Here is a 19,572-nt window from a genome sequence, read left to right on the forward strand (position 1 = left end):
ATCCCCATATTACAGATATCATAGATAATTTGGGGATCATAACGACATCGAATTTAAATCACTTAGGTTGATGTAGCTTCTAAATTGGCTACCATCGTAGAGGCATGTCTACAGCTCCCTTTCCCCCCCATTATATATATCATAAACAACTAGGGCATAATAACATCAATGAATTGAAATCACTACAGTTCATGTGGTTAAAATCATCAAGACCAATTATAAAATACTGGGATAATATGTACCCTCTCACCCTCCCCCACTTACCTGTATTATCTAAATGAGGTTAACATTAATGAATTGTAATCACTGCAGTTCATGTGGCTTATATCATCAAGACCAATTATAAGATACTGGGATAATATGTACCCTCTCACCCTCCCCTACTTACCTTTGTTACCTAAATGAGGTCAGCTCTGATCAAGAATACTTATGCTGAATTTGGATTTTTCACCATTTTCATTTAATAACTGCTCATATAATGGAATTTATATACTTAATGTTGAGAATACTAGAGTAATCCTATTGTTATACAGAATGACACAATAAAATTGTTGAATTAGAAGTTGATATTCTTACCCTTTCAGATTAACTGATATTAGCATATAACAAATCTGAATAATTGAATAAATATGTATGTTTTAATGTTGTTTTCATGTTTTTTGTATGTTTTTACACTGGTGTATTATTCGAAATCGGAACAAATTGATGGATCTATTTGTAATTTTAAATATTTATGTTTCATTTTACAATAGGGTATTACAAATATTAATTTCATCAGTCCTGAAGATGGTCTCACAGATGCATAAATAGGAGACCGAAACGTCGACCTTCGCTTTTTCCTTATCCAATTGATAAATTTATGAAATAGGAAAGGTGTTAACAGGACCTACAGAGTATAAGATTGTTTATATCATTGTTTTTCCTGTAGGCTTGTTCTTATATATATGTTCTATACCCTTATGTGCCCCTTAATTTTTTTGATAAAATCAAGATTTTCATATACACTTGTTCTTTGTTTTGTTTGTTTTTATGTGATGTACGTGTTTGTTGAATATTGATGTGTATTATTCAGTAGAATATATGAGCATTGAGTCATTGGATGCTAGGACTATTGATTTGTTCTATGAAAGTATGTTTAAGTAATTCATCAATATATTAAACAAATTCCCTTGGAGGCATCTCCTACCCTTCCAAATTTATACCCAAGCCCTCAAGGGTATATCGTGTTGCTCACTGTATATACCTATTTACAAAGTGACGCATCTAGGCAGATATGTCACTTTGTAAACCCTTGCACCACATTTTACCTGCGACAGGTATAATGTATGCAGGGTGGGCTTTTCCCCGCAAAGCCTCGTAGAAGTGGCTCATTGAAATCTATGAGATTTAACTGCGCCACTTCTTGGACGCCATTGCGTCAACATCTTATGCCTGCCTCACAGCAGGCGTAAGACTGACGCACTGCTATAATCATAGACCTCCCCCTGTATTTCTGGAGTTGCGTCAAGCATCCAATACAACTCCCACTAGTTCTCTGTTGAAAAAATCCCATTTTTTTTAGTGTGAGCTGGACGAAAGCACCAGCCGTGGGTCCAGGACCTGAGGGCACCACTTAGGGGGTAGGACTTACCCCAGCAGAGCCCAGCAATGCATCTGGAATCTCATTGTGTCCCTATGGCTCAGATAGGTCAGCCAATTTAACATTGCGTACCTTCTGGAGTCCTAGGTTCAAGGCAAGCAGGTCCAGTCTTCCTTCCATTCTTCAGAAGGCAGGGAAGTCCTTCTTCCGATCCATACAGGTCCACGAGTGTTCCGAGGTCAGGTCTGTAGGGTCCACTCTATGCCCAGCTCCAGCCTCTGGGTGGAAGGCAAGTCTCTGTTGTCCACTCTCTAAACCAGTTCTGGTCAGTTCCTCTACCCCCACTGGGATTGGTGCCGTCTTGACCAGAGAGACGGAGGAGAGGCGGCTGAATTTTGAATATTGGAGGATCCACGCCGCTGTAAGTTGGAGAATCTTTGGGTCACCATGAATCAAAGATGGGGAGGGTGTGTGTGAATGTGGTACTATAACTCGCTATCTTCTATCTACCAGAGTGTATGCATACAACAAAAAATACTTTTCTTGTGACCTCACAAGTTATGAATAGTGGAAGGAAATTTGAATTACTTTGGGTCTAATAAACACGATCTTGTACTGATGCAGGAGACCCGTATGTCAAAACCAGAGGATGAAATTAAAGAGACTTAGTCGGAGCAGTGATAGCAGCTTTAGGGTTGCTATTCCAATGAATGTTTACATAGATGATGTCCTTCTGATACTAGCTTCCCTGGAAATGTCTATTTTAGTACAAGCATAAACAGGTCGCGTTTTCTCCTTCTCTGGGTACAAGGTCAACTAGATCATGCCAATGACACTGTATACTGCGGCAAGTCCTCTACATGGTTACTCTTTCAAGTGGATACAGAATAAATGCAAGAACATTCAAAGGATGTTTGAAGATAACACCGATTTGCTGGTTGAGCAGATGCAACAAGGAGGATGTCTTATGGGGTAGGAACAAAGAATAACGAGCATTGGCATAGAAAATAGGTCTCGCTTTTGGTTATGCGGCACAACATCCTTGGGGCAACATCAACTGTTGCATAGCTAAACACTCATAAGGTCCCAAGAGCGAGAACTATTGGATATGACAATGCTTGTTTTATCGATACTTGGAAGGTGCTATCCATGCTGCCCCCTTGTGGCGTGTTGGTGAAGGTTTGTGAAAAACTTTTCCATTTTCAAAAGACAAAATGAAGGACATTATCGGGTTGGGTGGGGTGAAGGGGGTGTAGGATGCAGGTTTCATCTACACATCAAGAACAGGTTTCCCCACATTACAGTTTCCTCTCGCACTCAGATACACAAAAATACAACATTTGAATGCATCTTTATTTGTTGATTGGACTTTTGCTACCAAACAGCTTGCACAGTGGGCTGCGACTCACAGTTTGGGAAACACTGGCATAAATAGTAGAAAACTTCACAATTACAGAGCTTGTACTTATGTGTGCAAGCCGCAAAGATAGGGTTGTTACTGTTACTTTTAAGTTAAGGCTCACACAACTGTTCTTTTAGGCAACAAACACAACCAACAGAACATATTAAACATAACTAACACTGAATACATATCAAACTATGTTGCAATATACCATGTAGCTGGGTAACATTGAACCACAAGTAATCAATCACAACTGGGAAAGGAATTCAGCAAGAGGACAACGGTACTTCTTTCATCAAATGAAAATATGCCTTTGCACAGACAACACACAGCATACTATAACAACACCGCACAACTAGATAGATTTAATGGGACTGTGTGAGGGCAGGAACACACTAATCACAGCTATCCATACACATACCCAGTGGCCAGATGGTTCCATATCACAGGGACACCACTTGACTAATCAAGGACTTAGCTTTTATCCATCATTGTCGTCAGGTGTGCTGGTCCAACTGGCTCAATTAAAATGGAGGCACAGATATGTTAACTCGAAACCCAGAACTCGGCAAGTTGCGTCCCAGTGACATGGAGCCATCTGGTCGCCCTTAACATACCGCGCGTCGGGCAGCACACACACACTAGTCCTTTGAAAGCCACGTAAAGCACACCAGCCAGACACACAACCAAAAATATAGAAGAAATATTACCAGCACGGACCCCGCAGATTTTCCTAGTGAAACTGAAATCCCTCGCTGGTCTGTAAATGATACATCAAGACCTGAGGACCAAGGTTGTTACCTAAGCCCCTCGTTCTGCGAGTGTGTACTGTCAATACAATAGGACACAAATCTCTGGTATCGTGACAGTGACCGGTCAAAAGATATGCATTGGAATATTTATGGCCACTTTTCCTTACCAGCCCACTCCTGGCTCTCGTTTAAAAGTTTCAGTCACCCGCGCCTCCAATTAAACCAAGACTCTTTACCAACCACACCCCCACACAAAGTACACCAGTCTGTGAGAAGTGAAGTGCACCCTCCCCCAGTCAAGAGAGTGCCTAGACCAATTCTATACGCAGACAGTAAAGCGTCTCCGACCAACATGAAATACCTCTGGGACCCGCATTAAAACCTGCTTGGACAGTGCATTCTCGCGCACAGAGAGGGGCTCTCTTACAGTCACGAGACATGAAGGTGTCAGTATAAATACACCACACACTTTGCACTAACAAAGTCTCATCTATAAACACTGAGGATGATCACAATACCGGGTAACGGAGGCGAGCAGCACAGCCGTCACTCTGCCGTGAGCCGGGCACTCTGCCAAGCCTGTGATCACTTGCCTTCACAATTTGGAAAAAAGGGGACCCCTACTACTAATGCATTTACAACTTATAGGGAGTACTGTGAAATCTATTTTGTAAAACAAACAGTAGTGAGTTTAATTAATAAGCCAAAACCCCAAGGAAACCATATAATTAATCAAAAAAGTATTGGGACACGTAGTTAGAATTGATAAAGACTGAACATCTTGCTTGTATATAGATTGATGTTTTTTGTTAAATTTTATTTAAATTATTTTCTTCATATTTTTGTTAGACATTTCTTATATAAAAAAAAGCATATATTGCAAAGAAAAAAGTAAAAAATAAACAACACAAATGACAATGATCTTAAGTTGGGCTAGTGGAGTAAGCAAAGCGGTGGATGTAAACTCATACTTACATCCACCGCTTTGCTTACTCCACTAGCCCAACTTAAGATCATTGTCATTTGTGTTGTTTATTTTTTACTTTTTTCTTTTTGTGGTTTAGTATGTTTTCACATATCTTCTGTATTATAAAATGTATGTTATTGACTTTTTAATGCAATATATGTATTTTTATATAAGAAATGTCTAACAAAAATATGAAGAAAATAATTTAAATAAAATGTAACAAAAAACATCAATCTATATACAAACAAGATGTTAAGTCTTTATAAATTCTAACTACATGTCACAATACTTTTTTGATTAATTATATGGTTTCCTTGGGGTTTTGGCTTATTAATTAAACTCACTACTGTTTGTTTTACAAAAAAGATCACTTGCCTTCACACCTGGCCGCTCTTCGCCATGGTGCCCGCTCACGGCTGGTAGAAGTCTGCAGATGAGTGTGAGGTCACTCACTCCTGAGGAGAAGGTGGTCCTGCCCCGAAGGGACGGCTATGAATAGAAAGGGGCACCGCTAACAAGCCCGCCCTTTGGAGAATATAGGTATCCATCACGTATTATTTTCGATACTTAATCAAGATAGCTGTCTGCGCACTCCAGTGTGTAGCAACAGCTTCGCAAACATGTATTTAATGGTTAATGTTGCATTTGCAATATTGATTAATTTGGGTAAGTGGTATTGTAAAAACATCAAATACATTAGATGTTTAACGCATACGGTATCACATGAGCGAGACAGAGCAATATTAGAAACATTTGCAGCAATATATTTCCTTTGGAGTTAGATAGCTAAACAGTCAACTTCGTATAATTATATAATCTTATAATATAGGATAACGTGACATAGTTAAAACTAGGCAGGAAGTAGGTGATAACTTTTTAAACGAGTGGTGCGTGCATGCGTGCCACACCAAGACATCTGGTTTCTATTATCGCGCACAAGTCTGTGCATGATAATTGCAAACAGATGTCGCCGGTGCGGGTAACCGCAAGCAATCTGCCATGGGCGGAGCAAAGGTGGGGTATGCACCTGCCTTTGCCCAATTGCGTTCTGTCTTCCTTCGAAAGATGCACATAAAGCCCAATAGTCTGTAACAAAAGCTGACCACACGCACGAGCATGTGGTGAGCTTTCTGAAGCCCCTTACATGAAGTTGAGCAGAGCAGCGCATGTGCGCTGCGCTAGGCTCAACCTAAAAAGGATTTTCCCATCCTGCTTCAATTGCATTTTTGGTATACTCCAAGTTTAATTCCCTCAACTCAACTTCAGGTAATTGATTGACAAATTGTAGCCTATATTTGGGAGAGTGACCTACTAAGAGTGGTGACTACCAGACTGTAAGCAGCAATGACATCAGGAGGTCTTTGTCTTCCTATAATCAAAACGCACCACACTGCCCAACATTTAACACAGTTAGCATATCTTTTTAGCATTAGAGTCAAATGTTTGCAGACAATTTATGAATGTGTGTCGCGATTCGCGACCAACAGAAATAGTGCCAAGCTAAACAAATGAGGGACAATGGTCAATTCCGTATCTTCCTGAACCTCTTCTTTATGCACCACCTAGGCTACCTCCAGAAACACTTGAGATGTGGAACAGTATCTGTCCTATGTTGCCCAGGACTATGACGACCATGAGGGTTATGGTCCCTTTAGCTCAACTCTGTTTTCCGATCAGGTGACCTCTGACGCAAGTGTCAACCGGGTCCCACAAGCCACAACCTACCTACCTACCCTTTCGGTACCTTTGTCTGCAACACCGCTTACGGTCTTTCCGACTCTGACTGGTGATTCCCTGTCTCACCTAATAGAATGGGTTAAGTCCGGCTCCCCGGCGGATCCATGTCCACCCACTATTTTTAAGATGACACTTCCCGGTGCTGTCACTTCTGAACCAATCCCTGACTCTTGGCACTGTTCCAGCGAGCTTTAAAGAAGCACGGGTCACTCCACTTCTGAAGAAGCCGGGAGCGGATGTGAAAAATTAAAAAAATTCAGACCTATCTCCCAATTGCCTTTTTCGTCAAAGGTGTTGGAGGAACATGCGCTGAAATTTCTCTCTCACCATTTTGAAACAAGTAGTCTCCTACAGTACAATCAGGCAGGTTTCAGGGCCCATCATAGCACTGAAATGGTGATGCTGGCAGTGCTTGATGATCTTAGGCTCCAAGTGGACAAAAAGAGGCTGTGTGCCCTGGTTCTACTGGATCTATCCGCGGCATTTGACACAGTTAACCATAAGCTTCTATTGTCGCGGATATATGATCTTGGAGTCCAGGGCACAGCATTTAAATGGCTTACATCCTTCCTTAGCGGTCGTACCCAGAGAGTACAGTTGGCATCCCACATATCTATCTCGGGCAGTCTCTCTTGTGGTGTCCCGCAGGGATTGGCCTTGTCCTCTCTCCTTTTTAATGCATACTTGCAGCCCCTGATAGGTGCATTGAACTCCATGGACTGCCAGATCTATAATTATGCGGATGATACCCAACTTATCATCCAGATCGACAATTCATCAGCTGCCCAAGCTAAGACACAGAATATTCTTAAATTTATCACCAACTGGATGACATCTAATTCTCTAAAAATGAACCCGGATAAGACTGAGGTTTTGGCCTCTAACCCCTGGAGCAACCTTTTTTGGCCTCAGGAACTGGGCGTCGACCCAGTCCCAGCCTTGGTCATGAAGAGCCTTGGATTTGAAATAGACGTCGACCTGTCCATGTCTCAGCAGGTGTCTGCAGTAGTGGGAGCCTGTGCTGGCCTGAAGAGACAGTTACGTAAGCTCGCCCCTCTCCTGAGCTTTTCCACTCTTAGACTGACTGTGTCAGCGATGATAATCTCCAGCCTGGACTACGGCAACGCCCTTTACATCGGCCTTCCGGAGAAGCTATTGAGTAGACTCCAGGTCACCATGAACAACGCGGCCAGGCTGATTTTCAAACTGCCCAGAGAAGCCCATGCCACCCCTCTCCTTCAACACCTGCATTGGCGTCGGGTAAAGCAGAGAGCCAAGTTCAAGGGCCTCTGCATTGCGCACAAGGCCATCTATGGCCAAGCCCCCCACTACGTTGAAGATCGCCTAGCACTCCACACTACGAATCGGGTGCTCCGGTCCTCAGAGGCCCGTCTACTGAAGTGTCAGCATTTCAGGCTGGTGACCAAGGGGGCAGAGCCTTTTCCATCGCTATCCCCCCTTTATGGAACAAACTACCAGAGACTGTGCGTAAAGAGCACGCCCTTCTTCCTTTCAGGAAGAATTTGAAAACGGTTCTCTGCCAAGAGGCTTGGGGGTCGGGTTAATCTCTGCCCCTGTGCCTGTAGGCTAGGTCCGTGTCTCCCTCCTTCTATAGCGCTTAGAGACCAGTCGGTGATAATTACGCTCTACAAATACAAATACAAATACAAATACAACCAATAAGAACAGAAGTAGTCACTCCAGGGGAGAAGCTCGGGATCGGAAGAAGAAAAACAACTTGAACAATCGGAAAATAGTGTGGAGGCAGAGACGTCAACGAAGAAGAATACTCGGCGTCGACGGAGAGGCTTCCAAGGAATTTGTCACAGTCCCGACAAACTGAAGCAGTACTCGAGAAGCAAGGACAAGAGACCAGCGAGGACCTTGGAGAAGTAAGGAGGCCAACGTCCCCACTATTCGCCCAGCCACACTCCAGGAGGAGTATTGCTGGCACAAGTGTGTGCCTCTCTGGGAAGGAAGTGGAACATCCCACCAGGGAAGAAAACCCATCACGTTAAATAACGAAAGCACTCGATATAGGGTGTGTCTGACCCATGCACTGCTTTTTTTTAATTTTTCATGATAAATCCCCAATACGTAACCTTTTCCTACATGGGGTGAAGAAACTGTCATCTTTTTTTGCTTTCTCTATACTAACAGCGGTGTTCATCCCACACTTCCCTCCCTTGCCACAGTTGACTGTGAAGAACACCCTTACTTGTGCCCTTTTTCTTTTTTTCTCCTTCAATTTTCCTGGAGGAGAAGAGCCCCTGGCCTCCTTGGTGTTCCCATATACCAGTTCCCCCAAGAAGAGGATAAACAAGAACTTTTCTTGTAATACATTTTCCAACCCAAATGCCAGAATAAAGCACCTTAAACCTCAACCTATAAATTCTTTGACTACCAAACCAAACCTTACACTGTGATACGACAAGAGACAGTAAGATATGGTTAAGGAGGACGGGAAAATCTGGACATTCCTTCTTATGGCAGAAACAACTTTTGGATTTTCAGGTACCACTCTAGGAGCAATACTAAGATGCTTATTAACGGAAAAATGTTTAACTGGACAACGTTTGCTCAGAATCAAGATTATTAATAACTGGCCAACTAATAGCAGACAATGCAATCAAATATTTCAAAGATCTTCACGCTGAATTCCACGTGGATTCAGTGCAGCCCCTTTTCTACCTGCAAACTAAACACTGCTTGAAAGTTAATCCGGTTAAATTATTGACTACCATTGTGTAGAGATGTACTGGCCATAAAAAACTAATTTTGGGAGATGTGATAGGGACAAGGGTCTGAAGGGGCCTACCTCAACCGGATCCCGCTCAGCATGTCAAGGCCCTGGCCTGTGCAAAATGGAACTGAAATTATAGTTGAGGAGTCACCCCAGCTGAAGAAATCTATGAGATGTTTCCTGAGATGGCACCAAAGGCCCTGAGAACCAGAGTGAGGTAAACTCGATATCTATCGACCACTGTGCAGCGCATGTCCTGGCCAGGCAGTGCCTCTAGTCTTGGGATCTACTCACGGCAGGGCTTTTGTTGGCTTGACATGTTGGCATGCCTGGGTCTGGAATATCCTTGCACCGGGGGGCAGGGCTCTATGGGTCGTGTGAGTGAGCTGTACAACTTGGGTGATGATGGACCCTGCAGGCACTGGACACCGTTGAAAGGCCTTTCAGGAGCCTTGCCCGCAAACCAGGTCTTAAGTTACTTTGTTCACAAGCCAACGCGGTCCCAAAATTCAGCCTGCACCCCACCACAGTTGGCCTGAGCTTGTGACTTTGTCCCAGCCAGTGTGACCAGATAACTACAGTTGGTGCTTTGTGCTTCCAGGAACTATTTTCACTTAAACCTTAAAATTGCATATCTTTGGGTCTACTGATTTGATTTTTCTCATTTTGTTCTTAAATCAGTTGTTGCATTTTACTCTGTTTTTCTAAATTGATGTGGGATTTTTCTGTGTTGCATTTCATTTTATTACGGTTTGAAGTGCTGCATAAGTGCTGCATAAATAGGTTACACATTACCTCCAAATTAATCCTGCCTGCTGTAGTGCTAAGCTGCCAGAAGGTTGAGCGCAGGTTAATTTGGGGTTTGCTTGTGTTTCACCCTGATACAGAAGGTGGCGGCTGCTTGAGTAGCACAGTGACCCAATTTCCTACTATTGTTAAGCAGAAGGAAAGTGGGGATAACTATTTGTCCTGCAACCTGCAGATTGACATGTATCTGAATTTGGTCCTCAGATGGGTCCCTAGATTTCTTCAGGACAGTGTAGTCGTTCATGCACACCATACAACCATGCACATTCATGCATAGTGCATGTAGTGTTCTCAGTATCAGTCGAAATCCTCTGTGGAGTTCTTGTGGGGAGTTAAGACGTATAAGACACACAGACAAATTAAATATGATACGTGCCGTGGAGTACAGTTCACTCCATGCATAAGTCATTCCACCACAAAAGAAAATAAAAGCTCAATAGACAAAAACAAGAAAGACATTTTTATTTTTTTATTATGAATACATGCATAACCGTGATGGCGTTATTCTAAGAAATACACAGACACGCCACATGTGATTTACCTGCACACTCTTGAATAAATCCTTCATATTCATTCCCTATTGCTTTAATTGGTTGGCCCTATTGGGCTAAAACCCTAAAACCCTTGTAGTACTTCACTGTTGTGGGTTTAAATAGCATACAGGAGTTAGGAGTCTGTTGAGGCTTGTAACTACTTTAAAGGAGTACCAGATCAGCTGCCAGAGTGAGTATGTTAGGAGAGTACCAGATCAGCTGCCAGAGTGAGTATGTTAAGAGAGTACCAGATCAGCTACCAGAGTGAGTATGTTAAGAGAGTACCAGTTCAGCTGCCAGAGTGAGTATGTTAAGAGAGTACCAGATCAGCTGCCAGAGTGAGTATGATAGGAGAGTACCAGATCAGCTGCCAGAGTGAGTATGTTAGGAGAGTACCAGATCAGCTGCCAGAGTGAGTATGTTAAGAGAGTACCAGATCAGCTGCCAGAGTGAGTATGTTAAGAGAGTACCAGATCAGCTGCCAGAGTGAGTATGTTAAGAGAGTACCAGATCAGCTGCCAGAGTGAGTATGTTGAGAGAGTACCAGCTCAGCTGCCAGAGTTAGTATGTTAAGAGAGTACAGATCAGCTACCAGAGTGAGTATGTTGAGAGAGTACCAGATCAGCTGCCAGAGTGAGTATGTTAAGAGAGTACCAGATCAGCTACCAGAGTGAGTATGTTAAGAGAGTACCAGCTCAGCTACCAGAGTGAGTATGTTAAGAGAGTACCAGATCAGCTGCCAGAGTGAGTATGTTGAGAGAGTACCAGATCAGCTGCCAGAGTGAGTATGTTAAGAGAGTACCAGATCAGCTGCCAGAGTGAGTATGTTGAGAGAGTACCAGATCAGCTGCCAGAGTGAGTATGTTAAGAGAGTACCAGATCAGCTGCCAGAGTGAGTATGTTGAGAGAGTACCAGATCAGCTGCCAGAGTGAGTATGCTAAGAGAGTACCAGCTCAGCTGCCAGAGTGGGTATGTTAAGAGAGTACCAGCTCAGCTGCCAGAGTGAGTATGTTAAGAGAGTACCAGCTCAGCTGCCAGAGTGAGTATGTTAAGAGAGTACCAGCTCAGCTGCCAGAGTGAGTATGTTATGAGAGTACCAGATCAGCTGCCAGAGTGAGTATGTTAAGAGAGTACCAGCTCAGCTGCCAGAGTGAGTATGTTATGAGAGTACCAGATCAGCTGCCAGAGTGAGTATGTTGAGAGAGTACCAGATCAACTGCCAGAGTGAGTATGTTAAGAGAGTACCAGCTCAGCTGCCAGAGTGAGTATGTTAAGAGAGTACCAGATCAACTGCCAGAGTGAGTATGTTAAGAGAGTACCAGCTCAGCTGCCAGAGTGAGTATGTTAAGAGAGTACCAGATCAGCTGCCAGAGTGAGTATGTTAAGAGAGTACCAGACCAGCTGCCAGAGTGAGTATGTTAAGAGAGTACCAGATCAGCTGTCAGAGTGAGTATGTTAAGAGAGTACCAGATCAGCTGCCAGAGTGAGTATGTTAAGAGAGTACCAGATCAGCTGCCAGAGTGAGTATGTTAAGAGATTACCAGATCAGCTGCCAGAGTGAGTATGTTAAGTAGGACCAGATCAGCTGCCAGAGTGAGTATGTTAAGAGAGTACCGGATCAGCTGCCAGAGTGGGTATGTTAAGAGAGTACCGGATCAGCTGCCAGAGTGAGTATGTTAAGAGAGTACCGGATCAGCTGCCAGAGTGAGTATGTTAAGAGAGTACCAGATCAGCTACCAGAGTGAGTATGTTAAGAGAGTACCAGATCTGCTGCCAGAGTGAGTATGTTAAGAGAGTACCAGATCAGCTGCCAGAGTGAGTATGTTAAGAGAGTACCAGCTCAGCTACCAGAGTGAGTATGTTAAGAGAGTACCAGATCAGCTGCCAGAGTGAGTATGTTAAGAGAGTACCAGCTCAGCTGCCAGAGTGAGTATGTTGAGAGAGTACCAGCTCAGCTGCCAGAGTGAGTATGTTAAGAGAGTACCAGATCAGCTGCCAGAGTGAGTATGTTAAGAGAGTACCAACTCAGCTGCCAGAGTGAGTATGTTAAGAGAGTACCAGCTCAGCTGCCAGAGTGAGTATGTTAAGAGAGTACCAGATCAGCTGCCAGAGTGAGTAGGCAGCTAACTTGTATGGAAGTCACTGACAAATATCCTTGTTTCCCTTGACAATAGCAATACCTGTGTTTTTGTTCAGTCAAAAGTTTGTAAACATTGGTGTGTCAATGGGCCACCTAGGCATACATCTCGAGGGGTCATCTAGCGGCTATGGAGCCCGAAGGCTCATGATTAGGATCTATAGTCTCTAATATTGAGAGAATGGACCCTGGAATCAACAAGACTATAGATGCACATCATGGGATTGATACTTGTAGCCCCAGGATTTTGTGGTTTAGTCCTCTAAGGTGGGTTTGAGGTGATATACTCATGTTTGTTCTTTGGAAAGAGGATTCTCTTGGGTCATTTTCTGTTGGTTGTAGTTCTCAATTTGCTCTTGAATGACCCATTGAATGTAATGTTCACTGTGCCTAACTTCTAAATAGTGTGCTGCAATGTGAGCAGTATTGCAATGAGATCGGATATTACTGCAAACTTTATTGATCCTGATTCGAGTCTTCCTCAGTGCCATGCCTTTGTATCATAGGTTACATGGGCAAGCGATCATATACATCACATGTACCATATCAGTGCCTAGGTCATAGGTTTTAGTAGGTGTAGTATATAGACAGACATTGTAGCTGACACTGCAGTAGTGATCTGTGACTAGTGGATGGGACCAGAGAGTAGTCTTTGCTGCGGACGCAAACTTTGTTCTCCGGTGTACAAGGGTATCCTTGTGGAAAATATAATGAAATGCCTCTCTTTGCATGATCAGCCCCAAACCTTTGGACTGATGCTGATGGTTTTTCGACTCTAAGACCTTTCAACCAGGCATCAGTACCAGAGCCCTCGCCCTTAAAGGGTAAATGGTTTGCCAGCAATTGGCTTGACTTACTTTTAAGTCCCTTGTGTGGAGTACCAGAGTTAAGTGAGCCTCGTGATCAATTCAATTTCAAAGCTTTATTCGACTTCAGTCATAAAAGCATTTCCATCCTAGCACAATACAATAAATACTAAGTTTAAAATACACAAGATTTAAGATGAGTATTAAACAAAAATCCATCGAATACAATGAGCTATTAAAACATTATTAAGAACAACCTTGACACTTACTCACACATCAAAGCATTAGAAACATGGTAACCAAGATACCTCATGGCATTTTTCCTAATAGAGTACGTGTTCGAATCACCCAGGCCCAGGCCAAAAACTTTGCGACAGCAATTACGAACAGTGGAGAACAATCAGTTTCCAGGATTCTAAGTGCTGTAGCTTGACTACGCGTCCCCAAGTTGAGGCAAACGGGTCTTATCCATTTGTGCCGTGGGTTGGCATATAAAGGGCAACAAAACAGTACATGAGAGACATGCTCAACTTGATCTTTACAGTGGTAACAATGCTCATCCCAGGTTGTAGACCATTTCTTTTTAAACACATTTACTGGGAGCGATCCGACTCTAAATTGAAAGTACAACTTCCTGTCGTGCGGCTTCTCGATCAAGTCCCAATACGCTTCACACGAAGGGGACATTTTTAGGTCCAGGAAGCGTCTCGTTAGAGAAGATGTTGGACTTGGCCCTTATGGCAGGTTCACCCCTAGACTTTTTGCTTGTAATGGTGACCTGGTGATGGTGATTTTTGCGTTCTGCGCACTTTCACTGTGTCCCAGTGGAAAGTGCGTGCGCACTCTGAGTGCATGTGATGAGATAGGCCTGCCCTCCCATAGGAATGCATGGGGAATGTATGTGTCCCTGGTAGTTCCTGATGCATGGGGTGTACAGGTTTGAATTTGATATGTGCGAAATTGTGAGAGAGAATGCTTCGCAATGGTGTGTGTTGCATGAGTGTGTCATATGTAGAAATGCCATTTCTAGGACTTGGCATATTAATGTAAAATATGCCTGGCGTATGATTGGCTGGAGCTGGCTGGTGAGCCTGGCTCCAGGAAGGCTGGAAGGGTCTGCCCGGTGGTGAGTGTGAGATTAGCATGAGTGATGTGTGGGAGGAGTGTACCTGTGTCCTGGATGGGCTGGGTTTTCCCCACACAATGCTGGCTCCGCCCCCCTGTGGTGTGACTGATGACCCTAGCCCTGCCAGTGAAAGAAAGGGGTGGTTGGGCCATCAAGGGTACTCCCAAACCAGCTGCGACTGGTTTCTTCCCCACCCTGCACCTCCAAACAAAGGATTTAGGTGTATAAAAATGGGGCTGTGTCCCCACAGAAACTGTTCTCTGCCAGGATCCTACTTGAGGGGGCTGCTGCTACTGCTGGGCCAGAGGACCGCCACTTGGAGTGTCTCCCTGCCTGGAGACCCAGTGAGCTGGCTCTGGGCCCAGCCTTGCCCCCCCTACATTCCACAAGGAACTTTCCTGGGACCCTGCCCTGCTGAGGGCACCTGGAAGCGCTGGGATTATTGCTAGCGCTAGGAGCGCTGTGGATTTCCCTCCGGGCGCCTGGGAGCGCTTCCCTTGATTTGCGGCGCTAGATCAGCCCCCTAGCGCTGAGAGCGCGCTCGACTTCCTGCCAGCGCCTCAGGGCGCTTTATTGTCCCGAGCTGGTGCCCACCCGGCATTTGCCGTCTAATTTGCCGATTTTGAAGCCCCTGGCGAGTGCCCACCTCGCCAGGGACCGTGCCGCTATTTTCGTGCCCATTATAGCGAGAGCCCACCTCGCCTTATATTTAAATTAGAGCATCGAGTTCACCGCCGCAGCCCGAGGTGTTGAAAAACGTTGCCGGGCCGCTGCCAAGTGCGACCCGGAAGTGCCCGCCTCCCTGCTCGGGGCCGTGCTGCCATTGGCGGACACCCGAGGCAGGAAGCCAGGCAAGTTGCAGCGTGACGGGGCCAGGCGGAGAAGCAGGAAGCAGCCTGCACGTCCTGCCGAGGCTCCCGAGTGAGAGGAGAGCCCCGGACCTCTGCCAACCGCCGGTGAAGAGGAGCCGTCCCAGAGAGGAGCCCCCGCCTGCAAGAGAACCGGTGAGTGCAGCTCAAGAGGGGAAAGGGGGGCCGTCAGGGCACATTGCCGGTGCCCACGCCCCCCCCCTCCGGTGTGCAGAGCCTGTTGAGGCTCAGGTGGCATCTCTCTGTGTCCGAGCCCCCGAGCGGGGCTCCTACGTTACCGGCATTCCCTGGGGGCATTTGCAAAGTCGAGTCCCCCGTGAGGGACTCCACCAAGGCGGCATTTCTCCGAGCCCGAGGGCTCCAACCAAGCGGCCATATTTGCTTTTCGAGCCCTGAGAGGCTCTTGGGGGGCACATCTCTTCGAGCCCACGAGGCTCAACGGGCGCATTTTGTTGTTAGAGCCCAGAGAGGCTCAGGGGGACATTCTATTTGTGCAGAGCCCTGAGAGGCTCACAGCCCCCATTCTGGTCTCAGTGCCTGCGAGGCTCTAGCATTGCCCCACCCTTTGTTACCCAGTTGCCCAGCACTTTGTGGGCAACTGCCACGTTTAGGCCCTGACATTGGGACACAGGGACTGTCACAGGTGGTGACTTATCTGAGTTTTGCGCAACTGTGTTTTTGCTTACACCTCTGAATGTATTGCGGTGCATCATGTGTTTTCCCTCCTTACACCTCTGAATGAATGTTATGCATTGCATCATGTGTTATGTTCTTACACCCCTACAGGTAGTGTGATATGTAGGTGGTTGTTTTCTCCCTAGTACAGGTGGTGCTAGTGAGGTCCTGGTTACCAGTAGTTACTGGTTGTGTACTACAGTGATTTTACTTTCTATGTGCTATGTTCTAAAAGTGCTGATTCCTGACAGTGGTCCAGGTGGCCCTGTCTTGTAAATATCCCCTGTAAATTCTGCCCGTGCCCCTGGCACTTTGTAAAGTGTGTGTTTTATCTAATGTGTTTGGTGTAATACAAAGGCTATTTTTATATATAACCTTGTGTGGAGTTTCCTTTGTGGTGGACCTTGGGTGTTGTTGCTGGGGTGCGTGCGCAAATACTTAACTCACATCGCCTGCAAGTTTAGCCTTGCTGCTCGCGCCACGTTACCTAGAGGGTGAGTAGGGGTTATCTTGGCGTGTAACTCCCTTGCCCTGACTTGGGAGTGGTGGTCTCTGACTGACTTTGGTGCAAGCCCTGGCCAGCCAGGGATCCCATTTCTAACAGAAGAGTTAGTCCCATTGGCAAAAGTTCTAAAGTTCACCATCTCCCAGTACATTTGTTTCAGCCTGATCTTTGAGGGGAAGCAGGACACATCAGTATTACCCCATAGGTGGTCTAGTTTTAACTGTGACAGTACCCCCCGTAATTCTTTCAACCAAACAATTTTATGAAAGCGGTCAAGTAGAACAATGTCTGTCAATGCTGAAGCATAGTGAGCTAACTCTGGGGTCACCATTAGACGTCTCCAATACAAAAGTGGACGCAGCTTCGTTAAATCCGCAATATTTTTCCTACCAAGGTCTAATTTCAAAGGGACAGTAGGCGTACTTTGCGGCACCCCTACCAACCCCCGAAGAAACTTGTTTTCTGCTATAGTCAGGTTTGCTAGGTTACAGAAACCCCATAGCTCTGAACCGTATAAGCTAGCACCGATAACTTTCATGTGATAGATCTCAAGAACACACTTTACTGGTTTAGTAAGAGAAGCTCTATGTTTTAATGATAATGCTCCTGCTAGTTGGATAAACTTTAATACAGCAGTATCTATGTGTGCGTTCCATTTCATGTTCCCCTGTAGTGTTATTCCAAGGTAGGTGAAAGCATCTACCTGCTCGAGAGGAATACCTTTAAAGGTAATAACGCCTTTAAACAATGTACGGTGGTTCATACACATAAACTTTGTCTTACTGGTGTTCAGTTCTAAACCTCGAGAATCGCAGAACTCACCTAATGCATTGACCGCCTTTTGGAGACCGCTTGGTGTGCGTGATAATATAAGCGTGTCATCCACAAACATTAGGACGGGAACATGTGAACCAGATATTATGGGGGCATCAGAGGGGGACCTCTTCAGGAATTCTACTATACCATTTATATATATCAAGAACAGTGTTGGCGCTAGAACGCAACCTTGCCTCACCCCACGCTCTACGGGGAAAGGCTCCGTTACTTCTCCCTGTGACCCCCATCTAATTTTGGCATAATTATTTTCATGCAATCGTACAAGGAGAGTAAGAAGTTCTTGGCTTATCCCTGCATCAGCTAGGACCTTCCAAAGCTTGTCCCTGGGGACCAAGTCAAAAGCTGACTTTAGGTCCACAAAGACAGCATATAGAGGGCCATTATTTAAGGTGACGTTCCTCCAGCACAGGGCAATGAAGTAAAAGACTTGATCGATGGAACTTGTCAGGGGATGGAACACCGCTTGGTATGGTGACAAGATGTTATTTTCCTCTATCCATACTTGGAGCTTGTTCTGCACCATACGACCCATCAGCTTCTGGGACGAATCTATGAGACTGATGGGTGTGTAGTTGCAGGGGAGGGATTTGTCACCTTTTTTAAACACTGGGATGATTTCCGCTCCTTTCCAGGACAAAGGTACTTCACCACCCATCGCCACTGCATTGACAAGCCAAGCAAAATATGTACACCATGTGTTCCGATCACTTAGATAGAAGTCTGCTGGTATACCGTCCATACCTGGCGCTCTTCCCCTCGTTACACAATCAAGAGCAACACTTACATCTTTTTCATTAAACACATTATGCTTCTAATAAACACACAAACTACAATTAACTCCATTGGGCCTGATTCCAGAAAAGAGTCTTCCCTGGACCTATTTATTATCAACGGATCTGCTGGGCGATGGGTGCTTGCCGCTAAGCATGGTGTGGGGATAAGTGGATGAGTCGGAATCACCGCCTCCCTAGCTTCTCCAGTTCCGCCTTCCCTATGTTTTGTTTGCTCAATTTTGTCCACCACCTGGTTTGGTATTTCCCCCATGTTTTCATTTGCATTCACCCTCAAGCTTGTTAACTTTGTCTGTAAGTTGGTCAATCTTAGATAACAATGGCTTGATTATACCCCTCAATTTCTGATCAAACATTCCCTTGAGTTTCTTAATGTTGGCCTCATCCCGTAACATAGTACCATCATTCTCAACCCCTACTTCCTCTGTACCATTTTTCCTAGGTGGAGTTGCTGGTCTTTTTCTGCTTGAGCGTAACCCGCTATGCTTAGGTTGTCCCTCTAGTCACTCTAGGCGCAGGAACAGGCGCAGGTTTAGGGGAGCGATCCTCCACTATTTCTAAATCAAAGTCTGCAACATCATGATCAACCTCATCTATTTTACTCAATGTAGCTAGTGAGGATGCGTTGTGAGCGGGGCTCTCAGTACCAATCTGGGAAAGCACCCCTGCTTCACTGGAGTCTTCTAATTTCTGTAAATTGACTCGGGGTGATTCAGATCAGATATTAGTGGGCGTTGGGCTCAACCCTAGGGAAGACCTTCTATCATTATTTATCTTAGCGACCACTTGGAATAAATAGTTATCCATGGTGTTTGAAGGAGCAGTACCTTGCTTTTGTTTTGACATACCTGTGACAACACTCAACAATCACAGTGGGCCAAAATAAAAACCAAGCCTATAGTCCAGAAACCACTACTTACAAGTACTATGAGTCCTCCCCTTATGTCCGATTAATAAGGGCTATGGTACTTCGTAATTATCACAAAAGTTAAGATCACTCACGAAGATAAATGGACAGCGTTCCTGGCCCAGTCCAGTCTCTGCCAGTCTCGGACTGTCTCAGACTGTCCCGCCCTTCGTCCAGGCGTCCCGCTAGCGTCCCGCTAAGCGTTGGGGGCGTTGCTAAAAAGGAGGAGTAGGGGGCGGGAAGAGACACCAGGTGCGCTGAGTTGGTATGCGCGGAACCCTGGATCTCGCAGTCCCGCCCCCTGTGACGAAAACGGCAGTCAATCCAAGCCGATTATTTCCCCCAAAGGCAGCTGGCTCCCAAAGCGTCAGGAATGCTGGAACAAAATCACTAATCCC

The 19,572-nt window shown here is 45.2% G+C and overlaps 1 protein-coding gene across 1 annotated transcript in view; it reads left to right on the top strand.

Annotated features, from left to right (window-relative positions):
- The window catches only part of LOC147725253 (GTPase IMAP family member 5-like), a 102,877-nt gene that overhangs the window by 17,447 nt on the left and 65,858 nt on the right, over positions 1–19,572 (top strand). The gene's annotated exons all lie outside the window — the stretch shown is intronic.

Source organism: Lissotriton vulgaris, chromosome 4_1 (genome assembly GCF_964263255.1).
Source record: "Lissotriton vulgaris chromosome 4_1, aLisVul1.2, whole genome shotgun sequence".
Lineage (NCBI taxonomy): Eukaryota > Metazoa > Chordata > Amphibia > Caudata > Salamandridae > Lissotriton > Lissotriton vulgaris.